The sequence below is a fragment of the Cervus canadensis genome, chromosome 25, assembly GCF_019320065.1.
Source record: "Cervus canadensis isolate Bull #8, Minnesota chromosome 25, ASM1932006v1, whole genome shotgun sequence".
NCBI lineage: Eukaryota > Metazoa > Chordata > Mammalia > Artiodactyla > Cervidae > Cervus > Cervus canadensis.
In genome coordinates, this window is record NC_057410.1 from 45,938,566 (window position 1) to 45,959,743 (window position 21,178).

Sequence of the window (21,178 nt, forward strand, 5' to 3'; positions counted from 1 at the left end):
GCCTTGTGGACACAGGGGGGTAAAGAAGAGGGTGAGACAAATGGAGAGAGGGGCACTGACCTGTATATATACACTACTGTTTGTAAAACATCAGGCTGGTGAGAAGCTGCTGAATAGCATGGGTGGTTTACTCTGAGAACCTAGAGGGGCGGGTAGGGGGTGGTGCTGGGGGTGGGAGGGAGGATCAGGAGCGAAGGGATATATACACACACACAGCTGATTCACGAACACAAACTTGTAAAGAAGTTATACTCCAATGAAAAGAAAAAAGAAAAGAAAGCAACTTTCCTCTATTTCTTCCATCGTAGCCTATTCCACAGCATTGCTCCGTAGAGGAGAAATAGCATGTGCTGCCACAGAAGGCACCCAGAGGAATTACCACCTGCGGGGAATTATCTCTAAGCAATTCACACTTTGTTTTGCTAACAAGACTCCTTGTTAGGATACTGGAGTGCTACTCTTCTCTGGCAGTGTTCCCCCACCTTTCAGGATTATTGAAAAGCTAACCGAGTCTATTTTGATTTGTGAATCTCTTTGTAAGCAACAGCAGCTGCAACCATGCTAATAAAAAGGAAAGGCATCACTATTTACCTTAGGAAGGACACTGAAATCCTGCACGTACAAAAGCATTTGAGTTGTGGAGGAGGTCTATCAAATATTTTCATAGTTCCCTTCCTTCCCTGCTTCTTTTATCCTTTTCTCCCCTCTCCTTTCTTCTCCTTTTTTTTCTATTCTTTACTTCTCCTTTTACTGTTTCTTTAATACACTTTTTATTGCATTTATATATTCTCAGAAACAGAAAAACCTATCTTATATTTGAGATTTTTAAATAATTATTTTAGAATAAGAAATCTCAAAAGTAAAGTAGCAGAACTCATTCACAAATGTGGACACACACAGGGAGGCTTTAAGTTATCAGCTGCATCTTGAAGCTCCGATTAAGAATGGAGGTTCTACTGATTCTACCGGCTCTGATACTTATCAGACCCTTCTGCTCTCTTTACAGTTAGAGTTTCAGTTCTCTGGAGAAAGCTAACATGGAAACAACCTGTTATTTGAGGATTCACATTTTCCTACTACAAGTTAAATGAATACACAATTCCCTACAGCTTTCCTTATATTCTTAATAGCATTTTATAGTTCCTCTGCCATTATTAAGGAGTCCTCTTTGCCAACTGATGGACCAGAATCGTTCTGTCTTACATCCATGTTGGAAAATCTTTTGGGGGTTTCCTGGGTTTGTGAAAACCTTAGTTGTTAGTTCCAAGGAACAGAAGATGCATAAGAGAACATAACTCCTTGAGTGTCTTCTGAGCTCCATACTGCCTGGCTGAGACCGACAATGGACGGCTGACTTCAGCTCAGGCTGTTCCTGTTATATTTAACAAATATTAATTGAAAGTCTACTGTGGACAATTTGTTGTTGTTGTTGTTGTTGGCCAGGTAGGTCCCGGGATAAAAAATGGGAAAAGATACTTTCTTTGGGATAAAAAATGGGAAAAGATACTTTCTTGCCTCTGAAAGAACTGGAGACAGATGAGAATATAAACTATTACGACAAATAGGTTAAGTGCCATAATGGAGAGTTAGGATATGGTAGGCATTGATAAATGATTCTTCCCATCCTCAAGGATAATTCTACGTTCTCATTTGGAAAAATGTAGAAAAACTACTGTGTGCACATTGATGAGGGTGCCCATCACTCATGTGAGGTGAGGGGATGGAATAATAAAGTCCAGATCTATATTGCTCTCTGCAATGATTTATTAGTTCACCCAACTGTAGCTTTTCACAATTGCATCTTCTTTCCAACAATGATTCCAAGCATAAAATGACTTTTCTCAACAGAAAGCATTAAAACCCTCTCTCCCATGGCTACAAGTCCCAGAAAGTATCTGATTTCTCAGAGCACAGTCCCTGGAGTCACTTTCTAAATGTTGGTGAAAACACATGAGTTAGTAATATATACCCATTTTGGAAGCCAAATAGCAAAGATTGAAAAACATCTGTCTTTGGGACTATGAGCCTACAAGCAGGCAGTAGACTTCCAGCAGAGTCTGGGGCAGGAACAGTGTGTAACACAGATTTAAAAACAAAAGATTCAACTAGAATCATTTAGCTCAGTCACATAGTTTAAAAGGATATTACCAACTCCCATCAGAACCTGCTTTACAATGTGTTACATAAAACCATGTGTTGTAAACCTAAGACACTTTTGATGGAAATTCATTCTTTCTCTTAGAAGCGATTTTCTAAACGCTTATTCATGTCAGGCAGGGTGCAAGAGTGAGCGCTCACTGGCAAGCAGACAAACAGCTTCCTCTAGTGCCTGCCACACCTCAGCCCACAGAGCTCGCAGGTTAATGAAAGAGAGAGATGATAAAAACATACATACAGAGTATGTACGATACACACTTTAAATGTAAAAAAATTCAAAAAGGTAAAGATGCTGGGAAAGTGAGAGCAGGGGGGATTCACCCAGAATTGGCGTCCTGCAGAAATCACATTTAGGAATCAGCTGGATTTGCAGGTAGGGTGGGGTCAAGGGGTAGATTCAAGGTAGAACAATATAAGCTCAAGTTGTGACGCAGAAAGGAGCTTCATGTGTTTGAGGAACAAGGACAACAGAAAAGGTCAATGCGGTTGTAATGTAGTCAGTATGGACAGGCATGCAGGGTATCAAGCCTGGAGGCAGGCATGGGGCAGTCTCTGCCCACGATGTGAAGAACCATGGAAGCCACTGATGCATCAAACCCCTTTAGCTACTCTTTGGATAACAGACTGAGTTGGGGGTATTTATTACTATTAAATTTTTTTTCTTTTACCTATTCTTAGGAGTGAAATTTATTGTATTGATTTAAAAATTAATTTTCTGACTTGCTGATGTTTAATAGGTCTAGGTATACTTGTACTCTTCTAATTAATGTATTTTTCTTCCTAGTACTTATCATTACATACATGCTTGTCTGCTTCTTCCTCTCACTACCACCACCTCTTCAAAAATCTGTAAGAATTAGTTCTTTTTTCAGTTTGGTTCACTGTTGCCTAGAATATCATTTGGCTACCACTGTATCACTGTATATAGCAGTAGCTCAACAAATACACGTTGAATCTACAAATGAATAGATAATTTAGAAAACTGTCTCCCAATGCTAGCAATCATTTACTATTATTTTTATCCTGAAGTTACTTTCTTGTGAGGTCAACTTTGCACGGTAAAGTGGAGTTTATTAGACTAAAAAACATTGCTCCTGTTGATTCATCATTAAAAACAGTATTTGTAAATATAAAAACAGCTCGTACAATTCAGTAACAAAACAAACAATCCAATCGAAAACTGGGCAGAATACTCAAGAAAATATAAAGATGCACCAACAGACACATGAAAAGATACTCAACTTTGCTAAGTATCAGAGAAATGCAAATCAAAACTACAATAAGGTATCATCTGAAGCCGGTCTGCATGAGCATTATCAAAGAGTCTACAAGTAACAAGTGCTGGAGAGGAGTTGTAGAAAAGGGGCTCCTCCTACATTGTTGGTAGGAACATAAACTGGTGCAGCCAATACAAAAAGCAATATGGAGGTTCCTTAAAAAAGCTAGAGTTGCCATGTGATCTGGCAACATACTGGGCATATGTCTGGAGAAAGCGCTAATGTGAAAATGTTCCAGCACCCCAGTGTTCGTGGGAGCACTACTCATAATGGCCAAGGCAAGAAGGAAGCAACCTAAAGGTCCATCAGCAAATGAATGGATAAAGACGTGGTATATAGATACATGATGGAATACTATACAGCTGTAAAAAATAAGGAACTTATGCCATTTGCAGCAACATGGATGGACCTAGAGATTACTATACTAAGACAAAAAGAGAAAGACAAATATCATACAATGTCACTTATATATGAACCATAAAATATATGAATGAACTTGTTTAAAAACTAAAAATAGACTCAGATACAGAAAATGAATTTACAGTTGCCAAAGAGGGTGGGGAGGGATAAATTAAGAGTTTTGGATTAGCAGGTACTAAGTACTATATATAAAACAGATTACAACAAGGTCCTACTGTATAGCACAGGGAACTATTTTCATTATTCCGTAATAAACCATAATGGAAAAGAATATGAAAAAATACATTAATATGTGTGTGTACGTATACACACACACACACACATACACACAAACTGAATCACCTTGCTATACACCAGAAACTAACACAACATGGTAAGTCAACTGTATTTCAATTTAAAGAAAAGTATTTATAATTGTAGCTTATGGAAAACATATAAGTAAACCAATTTGGCAAAATAAATGAACAAAAAAGTTAACTTGAAAGCAAAATACATTTTGTCTTAATGTACTTCTTTTAGACATTCAGTTCAATCATTTAAGATTAGACAATTATTTTTCAGCAAATTCTCTTGATATTTTCACAAAATTCTAAATCCTTTTAGTTATTATCAATTTAGAGATAAATAAAGATAAAAGACTCTCTGGGGCTATTTATTTGATGGGAACTTATTTGGACCTTCCTCAGAGCTCAGCAACCCACTCCAGTGTTCTTGCCTGGAGAATCCCAGGGATGGAGGAACCTGGTGGGCTGCCGTCTATGGGGTCGCACATAGTCGGACACGACTGAGGGAATTTCACTTTCATGTTAGAGGAATTTAACAAATATATGTACTTTAAATTTTATAATATTAAAAGGTTATATTTTTATGATACAGGTGAATTAATAAAAGCTTATAGACAAAAAAATCTAAAAAATTAGGAATTTTAATAGACTTCTCCCACAGAGTGAGATGTTTAATTTATCAATTACTGTCTTCTATGGAACACATGTACTATAAATTTCACTGGGTTAGATACAAATTGTTTTAATATACCAAATAGCTTAAACAATCTAAAGGAATGTGCTTAAGCTAATGTTTTTCAAGACAAACTGCCTAAGGTTATTTGGTTATGAGCCCCTTAATTTTTACTTATGTATGTTGATTTTTTATAGTGTAATTTAAAAAGGTTAATTTGAGTACTGCTTTAATATGGAAAATTAATGTTACAGTAGTCAGTGTAAGTTAAACGGCTCAGTGGATCTAGGTGAAGAAAATATAAATGACTAGTTTATGATGCATTACTTCAGTTTTTTACTTTGTATATAAATAGATCATCGACAATATACTGCAGAATTACCCAAGACATAAAAATGTAAAGAATGATTACATTTGATGTTCTTATGCCAAGATGCCCTGCAAGATAATTGCATGAGAAAAATCTTATTTCCGATGTGCAAAGGCAAAACATAGGGGAGAAGGGAGAGGCAGGCTCTTAACTGCACCAAATTTTTCTATTAAAGAAATAACAAGACAAAATGGTTGTGAATTATATTAGAAACATAGAATGCGAAAGGACGTAAAGGATTATCTAGTCCTTGATTTCATCACCTGTTGGACTGTAAACTCCTAAAATATTACAAAAAATTACAGGTATTTATGTATTTGTGCATTTTCACCAGATTCTCTAAAGGAGTCAGTGATAAAATGTTGAGAAAATATTTAGAAATAGAGATTCACCTGCCCAAGTTCTCATGGCCTATTAGTAGCTTAGTAGAAGCTGTCACTTGTGTCTTTCGATTTTCAGTCCAGTGAATAAAAGTGCCTTTTTCATTATTGACATATTTCCTTGCTATAAGACATAGTCCAAGCAAACCAACATAGCAGTTTACTTCTAAATATAGAATTTTAACATAGCATAAAATACTTAGAAAAACAAGTTTTTTATTTATTATTAGAATTAAAATTTATTTGGATTTTTTAAAAGCAAAAAAAAAAAAGTGCCAAGGGAGAATTTCTTTACCATGTTGATCAATATAGGATAAAAGCTAAAAAGAATTTTATATAATATTTCTGTGTAAATTGGTCAGAATAATGGAGTTTGAAATCGCTGGCACTCTTGTTTGATTTAATCCACAAAACAATGCATCTGCTTTCATCTTTTTCTTTTGAAAATTTCAACACAGACTACACTGTGAATTTTAACAACCTGTTTTTGTTCAACTGATTGTCTTCAGTTTCTCTACTCCTTTGTTAGTGAGGACAAATAAATATATTTCTTTTTTTCTTTTGCAAATGAATATGTTTCTTTTTTTCTTTTGTAAATATATTTTCAAGTTTGATTTTAAATTACTGAAAAGAGGTTTGGATCTCTTCATAAGATAAATTTAGTTAGGAAAAGAATCTACTCTAGAGACTTGCTAAAACTTCCACAGTCCACATTATCTATACGTTCATGCCATGAACTACTGACCATGGTTAGTGGTATACTAATTACAGACAACAAGCTAATACCAGCAACACTTGACCACTGTGGGAATTTAGGCAAACTTTTATCTGAAATGCCATTTTGTAAAAGCTACTGGGAAAACAGATTTATATAGAGAGAATATATATTTATAATATAAATATATATATAAATGCATTATATGAGACTGAAGACACGTAATTAATTTTATGGCATTGATTCAGTCACAGCCTCAATTTATTACAATAACTTTAAGCATATTACAGTCATTCTTTGGTTGAATAAGCCAAGAAATTAACATTTTACTCTGCATAGTTCAAGTTCTAGCAGACTTTCTTCCATGTACGAGTAGAGTAGGAAAAGACAATGAGAAAGAAAGAGAAAGAAAATTCATAGGCGAGGTTACAAATCTAGAGACACAAAATGTTAGAATTAGCACAACACCAATATGTTCTTAGATCTTTAGTTGCCTGTTTCAAAAGGGTACTCTTTGAATAAAATATTTGAAGAAGCATAATAAAAATGTGTGCTATTAAACACGTTTGAACTTTTAAATAGTTTGAAATACTATTTATATTGTTACAATTATTTATGACTATTTTATTTATCACACTTCTGACAGGCACATTTTTGGGCTTCCCTGATAGCTTAAGAATCCACCTCCAGTGCAGGAGACCCCAGTTCAATTCCTGGGTTGGGAAGATCCCCTGGAGAAAGCAATAGGCTACTACTCCAGTATTCCTGTGCTTCCCTTATAGCTCAGCTGGTAAGGAATCCGCCTGCAATGCAGGAGACCTGGGTTCTATCCCTGGGTTGGGAAGATCCCTTGGAGAAGGGAACGGCTACCCACTCCAGTATTCTGGCCTGGAGAATTCTGTGGGCTGTATAGTCCATGGGGTCGCAAAAATCCCAACACAACTGAGAGACTTACACTTTCACTATTTTACTATAAATCTAATTTAAGGAAAAATGATAAAATTGAAATAAAAAAACAAATCCTGAATGAAAAAAGGTATCATTGAGTGATATTTATAGTAAAGAACTGAATTGAACTTTCACAGTCTTATTTTTTGGTTGACGTTGGGTTCTAATTTTAGAACTTTCTAGTTATAATTCTAAATTCCTTTATCTAAAAGAAAAACATGTGCAATAAGTAATAATTCTCCAGTATTGCTATTGTGAGAACTGGATAAATTAATTTACTTGAAATGTTAGCACTTATTAAGCCTTGTTGGGTTGACTAGTGTTAATATTACCATCACTGCCATTATTACTCCTTTTAACAAGAAGTTAACACAATTCCAAATTTAAAAACGCTGCAGCCTAAAGGTTCCCATTCTTGAATGCTGAAAGCACATATAATTATGGTATATTGGAATGCACATCACTGTATTGATTGCTAATCATGGTTTCTTTATGCATATAATGTATTTCCTTATCTGGCCTTTAAGTCTCTTCAGGGCAAGAACCGTCTTATTAATTCATTTTTCTTTTTCTCTTGTCGTCTATCTCTTCTTTCTTCTCTCCTTTATATCAATATGTTTACAGAGCACCTACTTTGTGCTAGACACTTCTGTAGGTCTGAATTTATAGGAGCAAATAAGACAGATCAACTCTCTGTCTTCATGTTGCCTAGGTTCTTGTAAAATTCAATTAATACTGTTACTATTATATTTGCTAAATTCTATATATATCAGTACAAATGTTAGAGCCCCAAGTAAAAAATTTAAGACATGAATATATACATAGTAAACATTTTAGAAAATCTATTTAAAATGTAAGAATTTGTAAAAGATGCAAACATTCATTATAATGCAACAAAAATCATGAAAAATTAACTACAATAATGAAGGTTCTGTATTATTATCAAGTAAACAAGTTCAAACTTTTTCATGTAAATAAGAACTAAGTGAACAAGGTTATAGCTGAGTCACAATAAAAACTTTTATAATTTACAGAAGAGGCTTTCTACTATGATGAGAAAAGAGTCTATAAATAAACAAATGAAGTAAATTGAAAAAAAAAAAGGTGTAATTTATAGAATGAGTTTATTTTGAGCAAAGTACTTAGTCCCAGATTTCTGGATAACATTGTTACTGTCAGAAGAATCCATATATGAGAAAACCCAGACTTAAGAAAGTACAATGTGATAGAATAAGAAAGGCTCTATTGAAATAGCTTGTTCATGTAATAGGAATCACAAAGTTTTGAACCTAAACTTCATAAATTATCTATAAGTTAAAAAAAATAATGCATGTTTCTATGATTATTTAGGCAATAAAAATAATATAAGTAAATAAAAATGGTATCAACTTTAAACTGTTAAATAAAATAATTTATAAAATTTTATAAATTTTAAATCAAGTCTAATTAATGATTGAACCATTATTTGTAATAAACAGATATTTTAGGGTTATAACCAAAAAATTCAAGCTTTCATTATTTTATTTTTTAAAATATGTACACACAAATCAGTGAAATACATTTACTTTGGAAACTCTTAGAACTTTAATGCAAATTAAGACAATGTATAAAATTATCTAAACCTACTATATTAGAATATATCTATCTCAATCTAAAGCAGTATACTCAAGATAGTGTCTTGGACAAAGAGACACAATCAGTATTTGTAGAAATCCTGGCTAATATAGTTATCTAGTGATGTCATTGGTCTGCAAACCTTGGGTTTTTAGTGTATTGTTGAAGTCTAGTGGAAGTATATCATTTGTCTAGTTCTAACTAAGATCATGGCATCTGGTCCCATCACTTCATGGGAAATAGATGGGGAAACAGTGGAAACAGTGTCAGACTTTATTTTGGGGGGCTCCAAAATCACTGCAGATGGTGACTGCAGCCATGAAATTAAAAGACGCTTACTCCTTGGAAGAAAAGTTATTACCAACCTGGACAGTATATTAAAAAGCAGAGACATTACTTTGCCAGTAAAGGTCCATCTAGTCAAAGCTATAGTTTTTCCAGTAGTCATGTATGGATGTGAGAGTTGGACTATAAAGAAAGCTGAGCACCAAAGAATTGGTGCTTTTGAACTGTGGTGTTGGAGAAGACTCTTGAGAGTCCCTTGGACTGCAAGGAGATCCAACCAGTCCATCCTAAAGGAGATCAGTCCTGGGTGTTCATTGGAAGGACTGATGTTGAAGCCGAAACTCCTATACTTTGGCCACCTGATGCGAAGAGTTGACTCATTGGAAAAGACCCTGATGCTGGGAGGGATTGGGGGCAGGAGAAGGGGACGACAGAGGATGAAATGGGCGGATGGCATCACTGATTCAATGGACATGAGTTTGAGTAAACTCCAGGACTTGGTGATGGACAGGGAGGCCTGGTGTGCTGCGATTCATGGGGTGGCAAAGAGTCGGACACAACTGAGTGACTGAACAGACTGATCTTATGAAAATGATAATACTATACTATTATAACCATTTCCCACCTCATTTCTTCACACTTTCAGCAGTTTTCACATCACAGTCAAATCAAAATTCTGGAATAAGTCAAGACACTTCCTCCAATCCTCAGGTGACATATTCCTATTCCAATTCTTGACTAAGGCACAAAAGCCTTGGCTGGCCTCATCTTCCTTCCTCATCACTGTCTTCTCCAGCCCAACAGAGCATGTTCCTACCTTTGTTGTTGCATTCTACCACTGATGACCTTTCCTAGATATTTGCATGGCACATTTCCTCAGTTTATTCTAGTCTTTCATCAAATGTCAGGGAAGCCTTCCATTACCGCTGTACCCACTCCCCCTGTATACTTTCTTTATAACACTTATCAAGACCTGATATGATAGACATTGGTTTATTTTCCACTTGTTTATTTTGTCTCCCTCTTGATACCACACACGAAGGCAGACATTTCTGTCTTATTCATGCCCACAGTACCAGCATGTGGAGAGTATCTGGCCTATATGAGCACTCAATAAACATCTGTTGAATGAATTGGTTCTGCATGTTTCAGCTTAGATATTTTGTTTGCTAAAATATTACTCAATCCAGTTGGCATGGCTTCCTTAATCTAGGTTAGATGTCTTGTCTAATTGAGTCCGTTGTGCTCTATGCCTGGTACAGATTGGGCAAGTACTCAGTTATCTCCTAGGTGATACGTACAGTGAAGATCCTTCTCGATCTATTTACTTTTCTGAATTCAGAGTAAATTAAGAGATGATATAAGATATTCTCTTCCAAATAAACGGAACACTTAGAGATTCACAGATGAAATCTGCAATGAAATGGCATAGCATATACATCCTCTTGAATTAATCTGACCCTGTTTCCTTGGGTACTGCCATAAAATGTTCCCACTGTATATTTCAGAGATTCCAAAATTTATTTGGAGGGAGGTAGAAGTGAGAATTATAGATCCTTATGAGAATCCATAACTCTCCATATAAAAATTCACACAATGTATTGTTTATGCTTTTGAGAGTTCAAAGTCAACCTGAAGCTCTAAATAGACTCCTACTCTTTTGACCTTGGGCTATGAATCTTTGTTCTTTCCTTCTTTATTTTTGTTTTTGACCAGTTTATAAACAAGTTCATTTTTCTTCACACTAAGCTAAAATATTAATTCCACATCAACTATCCTTTTAGCCTTTACTCACTTTTCTCTTCATCACTCTCATAGTGAAGTGAAGTGAAGTCGCTCAGTCGTGTCCGACTCTTTGCAATCCCATGAACAGTAGTAGCTTACTCGGTTTGTTCATGGGGTTTCCCAGGCAAGAGTATTGGAGTGGGTTGCATTTCCTTCTCCAGGAGACCTTCCCCACCCAGGGATTGAACCCGGGTCTCCTCCATTGTAGGCAAACACTTTACCGTCTCAGCCACCACAGAAGTCCAAGTGAAAAAGTCATAGTGAACTTTTCTGCATTTAATTCCACTTATCTATTCAGTCTTCAGGAATCTGGCTTCTTCACTCATTATATCGAAGTCATCATGCATCTCATGCATGTCAAACCCAACACCTAATTCTCAGTCTTCAGTGGTCTAAGCACCATTCCACTATTTCAAACTGTGGTGCTGTGCCAATGCCCATACTTTTTGGTTTCTGTGGTTTTGTGTTTTATTGTAGCTTCTTTTTCTGCTTCCTCCTCACTATATTCTAGACCCAAATTTCCTCTAGATGGCTAGCTACTCATAGATATCCTACTGGTACCTTAAACCCATAAACCTCAAATGAAACACTGCAATTTCCCTTACATATTTTTCTTATTTTGTGTTCCCTGGGTTAGTATCTGATAAGAAAACTGAAATTCATCTTTGACTCAACTTAACTTCCACTCCCATATCTGATTAAATGTCACAGATTATTGGTTCTTTCCCTGAAATGTCCCTGATATTCTTTCCCTTCTCTTCTTTCAGGCCACTGACTAATCCACCTCTTATCATGTTACTGCCTATATATGCTTTAGCTTCATAACTGATGTCTTCCCTTTAATATCCTGCCACTTCATTCCAAGCTCCATAGTGCCCTGACCTCTAACCTTGCTCTTTTTACAATATTAGAGTACTTTGTGTTGCTATTAAAAGACATACTTTTTTCTTCTAAATACCTCAGTTGATTGCATACAAGTCTGCTTTTGCCATCAGGTTATGAATTCCTCAAGGCGAAAAATTATATTCTAACCTCTCTTATACCTCCATAGTGACACTCTGGGCTTCCCTGGTGGCACTAACGGTAAAGAACCCGCCTGTCAAAGCAGGAGATGCAGGAGACACAGGTTCCACCCCTGGATTGGGAAGATCTCCTGGAGTTGGAAATGGCAACCCATTCCAAGAGAAGCCTGGTGGGGCTATAGTCTGTGGGGCCGTAAAGTTAGACACGATTGAGCACATCGTGATCCTTTGCCCACAGTATGCACCTAATAAATATTTGATGAATTGAGCATAAGATATGTGAGAAAAAATAATTCAGAAAATATGTCATCACTGTGACAGGCTGATCCAAGATGCCCTTCTTTACCCTAACACAAGAAAAAATACTACATCATCATCCCTAATAGTTTATGCTCAAATATTAGCTAATATCTTACTTACTATCCTTGGTATTTAATTTTTGAACAAGGAATTGTTTAAAAATATACTGGAAAGTTTAAAGACAGTAGAAGCATATATTGACTTAGTAGTCATATGTAATCAGAAGTCAATGATTATTTCACTAAAATTTCTCACAATAGTAATTAGCAAAACAAGGATTTTATGAATATTACCTTTTTGAGTGTTTTATATGTACAAAAAGAACATAGCAGTAGTAAGTACTTTCTTCAATATGCTATCCAAAATATAAAATATGGGATTAACTCATATACTTCAATTTTTGAACCATACCTCTGAATTCTGTCTAAGGTTCTGTAAATAAACAGATGACTTACCTTGTCAGTGCTTTTGTTCTGACTTATCTGAAGCAAGTGACATGACAGAATGTTTGACATATATGCTGTGAAAAGCTAAAGATGTGGTGTAGGAGGAAACTACTCTAGATTGCCAGGCAAAATAAATAGGCAAAATGGTGCAGTAGAAAGATTGCAAGTCCTTAGAATCAGACAGGCTTGGAATTAAACTACGATTTTAACACACACCAGCTCAGGAATCTTAAGAGAATTATTCAAACTCTTGAGTCTTCTCTTTTAAGTCATGATAATAGTACCAGCCTTAGAGTTATGGAGATAGAATGAGGAGAAATGACCAATGAATGATTAAGGTTTTTAAATGCTGCCTGTTCAGAAAAGATTGGCCCCTTCTCACTTCCTGTCTTCTAACAGAACATAAAATAGACACAGTCGAAATGTAAACTCTGAATTAATAAACTAGGGTTCATTACATTCACTTATTAAAGAATATGTTTGGATGGTCTACCAGGTTCCAGAAAACACGGTCTCTTCGGCAGCGACTCTTAGAAAAGGTGCCTGAGGAGCAGTCTCAGTCCAGCTGTCAGGCCCAGGACTCAGGCCCAGGATTCCTATCAGCTGGCTGACCCCTGTGTCCCACCCACGAAACACTCAGGAAGCTGTTTTCTATAAAAGGTAACTGAGGTAACGTTCAGTTTACCGGATAACCCTTTTAAAGACGCTAAGTGTTATGGGGACTACGTGTAGACTTGGGGGGAAAGCATGTACTTGTTTTGGATTTAAATATCTTGTATTTGAAATACCAGGAGGTCAACCAGACACAGAAATCTAGTAGGAAGCTAAAAGAGAAGATGATAGACGATACACTCCAGGACAGCAGAGGTCAAGGTCTGCTTCCTTTACTCAGCGGTATGTCTCCCTGCTCATGTTATCTGCTCAATCAGTAATAATGGCTACAACAATGAATCTAATAGAACACTTATTATGTACCAGATTATATTCCAAAGAATTCTTATAGTTAACTATCACAACCATATGATGGAATATGAAAAACTCAGGCACACAAAAACTAAGTAATTTGCACATCTAACCAGTAAGTGAAGTTGACATTTATACCCAAACATTTTGTCTTTAAAAATCTACACTCTTAATTTTCCTCTCTAGCTTGCAAAGATAAGGAATAAAAAACAAACCAGGGACCTTAAAATAGTCATACAATACTTAATTTCTATTTTTCAAGAAGTAATTCAGGGAACAAACTTTCTTTTTTAAGATATGTGAAACTAAGAAGTAGAGAGAAATAAAAATGAATAATGAGATCTTGAGAGACTTAAAATTATGAACAATGTTTTAAAGTTGAGAAGTAAGACTAGGAATATTTTCTCATCTCTAATTGGGTCTCTCTTTTATTTAGTGCACATAAAATAGGTCAATTTTCTCCATAGCATATCAGAATTTATTGGCATTCCAATAGTTAATAGAAAAGTAGTATTACTCATATCAATATTTTAGAATTGTACAGGATTCTAAATTCTTCACACTCATTTGGTCACAACAAAATTGTTATATAGAGAATAAAGCTCAGAAGTTATATATTTATTTTTTCTACCCTAAGAATGGAAGAAAATTCATCAGCTTCTGTGGTCAAAACACTTTTCCTTTCAAAGTAATTCTTTGTACTCACAGTTCCTCATCTTAACCAACCAAAGCTGCTGTGAGAGGGGACTTGGGCAATTAGAGAGTAATATTGTGAAGCGTCCATGTATCTTTTTTTCTTCTTTTAAGATTTTTTTTTTACTTTATTATCTCTGTCTGGCTACACTTTCACAATATCTTCCTTAGATCACAAATTGTAAAGCAGTTTTAATATCATGTACAGCATACTCACTAATACAATTGTTACCATTCAATACAGATTTAATACATGAAGTCAATTATTCCATTTTTTTTTTGTGAACTTTCTTGTCTTTATCTCAAAATCTTCCAAAACTTTAGAGAGAGAATATATTACTCCTTCCCCTTTTATTATTGTATTAACCCTAAATCTTAAAAGAACATAGTTGCAGATAAAGGACTTTTTTCTCTACTAACATAATAAGAAATGTTTCAAAAATTTAGATACATGAATGTGAATCCAAAGAAGGGAATCTTTAAATTGGGTTTGAACTTTATTCTAACATAAAATTACATAAAGGGAAAACTAATGAAAACATTTTCAAATTATCTTTTATTAGAGAGCTTCTGAGAAGAAGTTCTGTAACATCCCATTAACCATTCACTTTTTCATTCATGCTACATATATTGTGGAGCAGTTATTATGTGCCAGGCACTGTGTTGAGAACAAAACTGTAGTTAAAACTTAGTGGAGCAAGGCTTGCCGGGAAGAGGGTTCCAGGAGGTGGCTCAGCATATGCAGAGTTTCTAATGTGCCTGAGCACGTGACCAGAGCCACTGAGCCACAGAGAGCATGTGTGAGTGGGGGACCGTGAAACTGGGAAGAGGAGCAGGATTCAGACCCCAGAGGTCTTTACATGTCATGGCAAGGACACTGGACTGTTTCCTTAAAGTTTATAAAATCATCAAAGAGCTCTAAGTGGGATAGGAGGGGCAGTAACTTAATCAGAGCTGAATTTTCAAAATGCCACTTCAGCTGTGGTGTGGTGAATCGATTTCAGGAAAACAATAATAGAAGAGTTAAGTTACACAATTATTTACTCCCAAAACCTATTTGATAAATTCACTGTCCCTATAAACCAATTCTCTTAAAATGTTTGAATGACAGCTTATTTTTAGAATATCCTGCATAGATGAGGACTGAGAACACAGAAGGCCATCTCCCTGCTTCCTCACCCTGAACAGATTCACAGATGCCATTTTCCCATCACCTTACAAAGCTGACATACTTGGTTGATATAATATTTAGGTCATAAACTTTGATCTAAATTTTTAGTAATGTGATTAAGCTTATATTGAACATTTATAGGCTACCTAGGATAAACTTGCTTGGAGAAAAGTAAAGGTAACTGACCTATGGTGTGATAATAGTTAACTAGAACACCCTAAAAAGGGTGCTATTGGAGTGATTAGTGTATGCCAGGTAGTGTCCCAAACACTGTATCTTGTAATTTAAACTTTGTAAGAATCCTATGAGATAATACCCTAAGAGACTTAAACTTCTATCATAGACTATCCATATCATCCCAGTTAAAAAGTCTGAAGTGAGCAAAACAAAAATCAAACTAATGAACTTTAAAACCAACAAAAAAGGAGAAAAATCCTATAAAAGAACCCAAACCACAATCTTTTTATCTCAAAACACTTCTGTTACAGTAGATTGCCATTGTCGTTGTTTAGTGGCTAAATTGTGTCTGACTATCTTGTGACACCATGAACTGTAAGTCTCCAGGCTGCTTTGTCCTTCCCAGGCAAGAATACTGGAGTGGCTGTCATTTCCTTCTCCAGGGGATCTTTCTGACCCAGGGATCAAACCTACTTCTCTAGCCTTGGAACTGAATTCTTTATCACTGAGCCACCCAGGGAAGCCCTTATCAGAGATTATGCAACATTACAAAAACACTACAATATTACATTTGGCCTCTGATTAGATCTGAGTAACTTATGAGTTGAAAGGTTTTACTATGAATTTGCTAAAGTATACCATCAGGTATGTAGTAAATGATTATGTTCACTTACCAAAAGATGAAACATCAAGCAGAAAAAAAGGGATGCAGTATTTAACAGTTATTCCAGTTCAGTTCTACAGCTTCCATCTTCTGGAAGGACGATCATTTTATGTAGTGTGAAGTGTCCTCTTATCCAAGTAGTTCTCAAGCTGCCATTAGTAATGTGTGAGAACTGCTCATCACTCAAGTAATGCCTATAACCACCTTCTCATTTCTCTTATATGACAAACTGCTAGTGATTCAGAGAAAAAGCATACTGCTACGGGAGACAGGGTTGCAAAGATAATAACACCACTTAAGAAGACAAAGGGAATATAATCAACTTCAATGAAAGATATGAAGGCAGTCGATTGGGTCAACATGAACTTGCTCATAGAAATGTTGAATCACTAGAATTTAAGAGAGTAACAAATGCTGAAAGCTTGAAATAGCAAACTTAAGATAACAAAACAAATACTAAATAGACCACAAAATGGACCTTTGAGTATAGAAATACACACTTCGGAGAGGTAGAATGAAAAGGTAAGTTTCTTTGAGGAAAATTATATACTTAATGGATTACAGATCCATTCCGGCTACTAAAGAGTTGCAATAGTTTTATAGAGCTCTCTTCTCTACTGTCTGCTCCTTTGCCAGTATACAGACACAGATCATAAACTAAAAGCAAGTTTTACAGTTCAAGTATAAGCTGATGTTTTTAGTTCTACAGAGAAAATCATGGCATATCCTTTAAAATTTTCAGCTACCTTAACATTTTCTGTTGAAATTCTTCAAAAATGATCTTCACTCCTATTCACATCTGTCAGAAGCCACCCTTACCACCACCCCGATGTATGCAGAATCACTTTCGTGTCCCCTAGAACATTCCATGAACCTCCCTTAATGTGACACTAATGTACTGCTTGGCTGCAGCATCTTTACTTGCTGGTTTTTTTTTTTTTTTTTCCAACAGATCGTGCTGTCCCAGACAGGGAGTACATTAAGACATCCATCCCTTACACCTGCTTTACCAAGTGATTCCATTAGTTGCTAAAGGAACTTCTTTGAGATGAAGAACGAGGTGAGAAAAACTGAGTCAGAAAGGTGTTTCTATTTTCCAGTTACATATAGTTACCTATTCACTCAAGAAATGAGCAGATCACAGTATTGCCAGATTCTGTATATATTTAAATTAGAGCAGAAAAGGTGAAAATTCCCAAAATTTACGCCATTACTTAAAATGCTTGTTAAGAGAAAATCTGGAAATGCTAATGGTGAGAGAGACCTCTCAATGACTGGAGTCAAACAGGGTAAAAACATAAACTGTTAAGATTTTCTCCTTTACCTTCTTTTATTTTCTTCCATGACATGCAAAACTCTCAACAAAGCATAAGAGTAGTAGAGTTGCCTTTTCTTGTTTCTTTACTAAGATGTTAGGCCATAAAGTATATATGAGTCAAAAATTATAGAAATTACTCTGAAATTATGTGCCATTTTGTTTAAATAATGTTAAAAACAAAAACAAAAAAAACCCTCTGGAAAATGGTTCTTCTCAACTTGAGCTTTATATGGTTTTTCAAAATCACCAGTAGCTTTTCTTTGTTTCTTGAATCCTGTAGTTCAAACTCATTAGAACTGCTTTCTTCAGAAACAGAAACACTTCATGTGGCCTCCCTGCTCACAGCATAACGGGTAAATGCACTTACAGTTCCAAAGTTCTTGAAAGCATTTCAAACTGGTATCTCACTTTTCCACTGAGTTCCTCTGTAGCTTACAAAGCTGGCATCGTGACTGCAGTTTTATTCATTTCCAAAAGGGTGGAACTCAGCACTATTCTGTGATGGGTGCACATTTTCTTAAGAAGCCTTGACACCTGTTGTTCTGTAATAAGAACTAGAACCTATATGTTTGATTGATTGTTTCTTTTTTATGGGCCTCTTGTAAGAATCATCCATCAGAGTTACTGAGTATATTAACCTCTCTTTTGTGTTCCCATAGAAAAGTCTAAGGGAATATACTCTCATTTACATTTTAAGGTAGCATAAGCAGCATGTTTGTACTAACAGATGGGTACAGAAGGATTAAAGGATGTTTGAAGCATATTACAATCAGTATTTTTATGTGAGGAAGCTTTTTGATTGTAATTACTCCTAAATAGGATTATAATTTTCATAATTCTAAGCAGACATCTTAAAATATTTTTTTTGTAGTTCTATGTAATTTTATTGCAAATACATCCATAACATATATTTAACAAGAAAATCTTTCTTCCAGTTGATGCAATGTTTTGGAACACTACTGAAGCTCCATACAATAGAGTTTATACTAGTTAATATATACAATTTTATGTCAGTTTGTAAAATAAATAAATTGAATAATTTGCTGAAAAGTGAGACTATATTTAAAATTAATATAAGAATAAATATTTGCATATACAATAATTTCACATATATTCACATTCTATGAGGCCACCATCACCTTAATACCAAAACCTGACAAAGATGCCCTGTAAAAAGAAAACTACAGGCCAATATCACTGATGAACATAGATGCAAAAATCCTTAACAAAATTCTAGCAAACAGAATCCAACAACATATTAAAAAGATCATACATCATGACCAAGTGGGCTTTATCCCAGGGATGCAAGTATTCTTCAATATCCACAAATCAATAAATGTAATACACCACATTAACAAATTGAAAAATAAAAACCATATGATTATCTCAATAGATGCAGAGAAAGCCTTTGACAAAATTCAACATCCATTTATGATAAAAACCCTCCAAAAAGCAGGAATAGAAGGAACATACCTCGCTATACTGCTACTACTACTGCTAAGTCACTTCAGTCGTGTCCGACGCTGTGTGACCCCATCCCTGGAATTCTCCCGGCAAGAACACTGGAATGGGTTGCAGTTTCCTTCTCCAATGCATAAAAGTGAAAAGTGAAAGTGAAGTCGCTCAGTCATGTCTGACTCTTCGCGACCCCATGGACTGAAGCCTATCAGGCTCCTCCGTCCATGGGATTTTCCAGGCAAGAGTACTGGAGTGGGGTGCCATTGCCTTCTCCGACCTCAACATAATAAAAGCTATATATGACAAACCCTCAGCAAACATTATCCTCAATGGTGAAAAATTGAAAGCATTTCCCCTAAAGTCAGGAACAAGACAAGGGTGCCCACTCTCACCACTACTATTCAGTATAGTTTTGGAAGTTTTGGCCACAGCAATCAGAGCAGAAAAAGAAATAAAAGGAATCCAGATTGGAAAAGAAGAAGTAAAACTCTCACTGTTTGCAGATGACACGATCCTCTACATAGAAAACCCTAAAGATTCCACCAGGAAATTACTAGAGCTAATCAATGAATATCATAAAGTTGCAGGATATAAAATTAACACACAGAAATCCCTTGCATTCCTATACACTAACAATGAGAAAACAGAAAGAGAAATTAAGGAAACAATTCCATTCACCATTGCAATGCAAAGATTAAAATACTTAGGAATAAATCTACCTAAAGAAACAAAAGACCTATATATAGAAAACTATAAAACACTGATGAAAGAAATCAAAGAGGACACAAATAGATGGAGAAATATATATGTCCATGGATTGGAAGAATCAATATCATGAAAATGAGTACACTACCCAAAGCAATCTATAGATTCAATGCAATCCCTATCAAGCTACCTTTTCAGAGAACTAGAACAAATAATTTCACAATTTGTATGGAAATACAAAAAACCTCGAATAGCCAAAGCAATCTTGAGAAAGAAGAATGGAACTGGAGGGATCAACCTGCCCAACTTCAGTCTCTACTACAAAGCCACAGTCATCAAGACAGCGTGGTGCTGGCACAAAGACAGAAATATAGATCAGTGGAACAAAATAGAAACCCAGAGATAAATCCACGCACCTATGGACACCTTATCTTTGCAAAAGAGGCAAGAATATACAATGGAGAAAAGACAATCTCTTTAACAACTGGTGCTGGGAACACTGGTCAACCACTTGTAAAGAATGAAACTAGAACACTTTCTAACACCATACACAAAAATAAACTCAAAATGGATTAAAGATCTAAACATAAGACCAGAAACTATAAAACTCCTAGAGGAAAACATAGGCAAAACACTCTCTGACATAAACCACAGCAGGATCCTCTATGACCCACCTCCCAGAATATTGGAAATAAAAGGAAGAATAAACAAATGGGACCTAATTAAAATTAAGAGCTCCTGCACAACAAAGGAAACTATAAGCAAAGTGAAAGACAACCTTCAGAATGGGAGAGAATAATAGCAAATGAAGCAACTGACAAAGAATTAATCTTAAAAATATAAAAGCAACTCCTGCAGCTCAATTCCAGAAAAATAAAAGACCCAATCAAAAAGTGGGCCAAAGAACTAAACAGACATTTCTCCAAAGAAGACATACAGATGGCTAACAAACACATGAAAAGATGCTCAACATCACTCATTATCAGAGAAATGCAAATCAAAACCACAATGAGGTACCATTACACGCCAGTCAGAATGGATGCTATCCAAAAGTCTACAAGCAATAAATGCTGGAGAGGTGTGGAGAAAAGGGAACCCTCTTACACTGTTGGTGGGAATGCAAACTAGTACAGCCACTATGGAGAAGAGTGTGGAGAGTCTTTAAAAAACTGGAAATAGAACTGCCAAATGACCCAGCAACGCCACTGCTAGGCATACACAATGAGGAAACCAGAATTGAAAGAGACACGTGTACCCCATTGTTCATTGCAGCACCATTTAAAATAGCCAGGACATGGAAGCAACCCTGATGCCCATCAGCAGAAGAATGGATAAGAAAGTCGTGGTACATAT

The 21,178-nt window shown here is 35.7% G+C and overlaps 1 protein-coding gene across 2 annotated transcripts in view; it reads right to left on the reverse strand.

Annotated features, from left to right (window-relative positions):
• Positions 1 to 21,178, reverse strand: part of SYT1 (synaptotagmin 1) — a 583,367-nt gene that overhangs the window by 466,436 nt on the left and 95,753 nt on the right. The gene's annotated exons all lie outside the window — the stretch shown is intronic.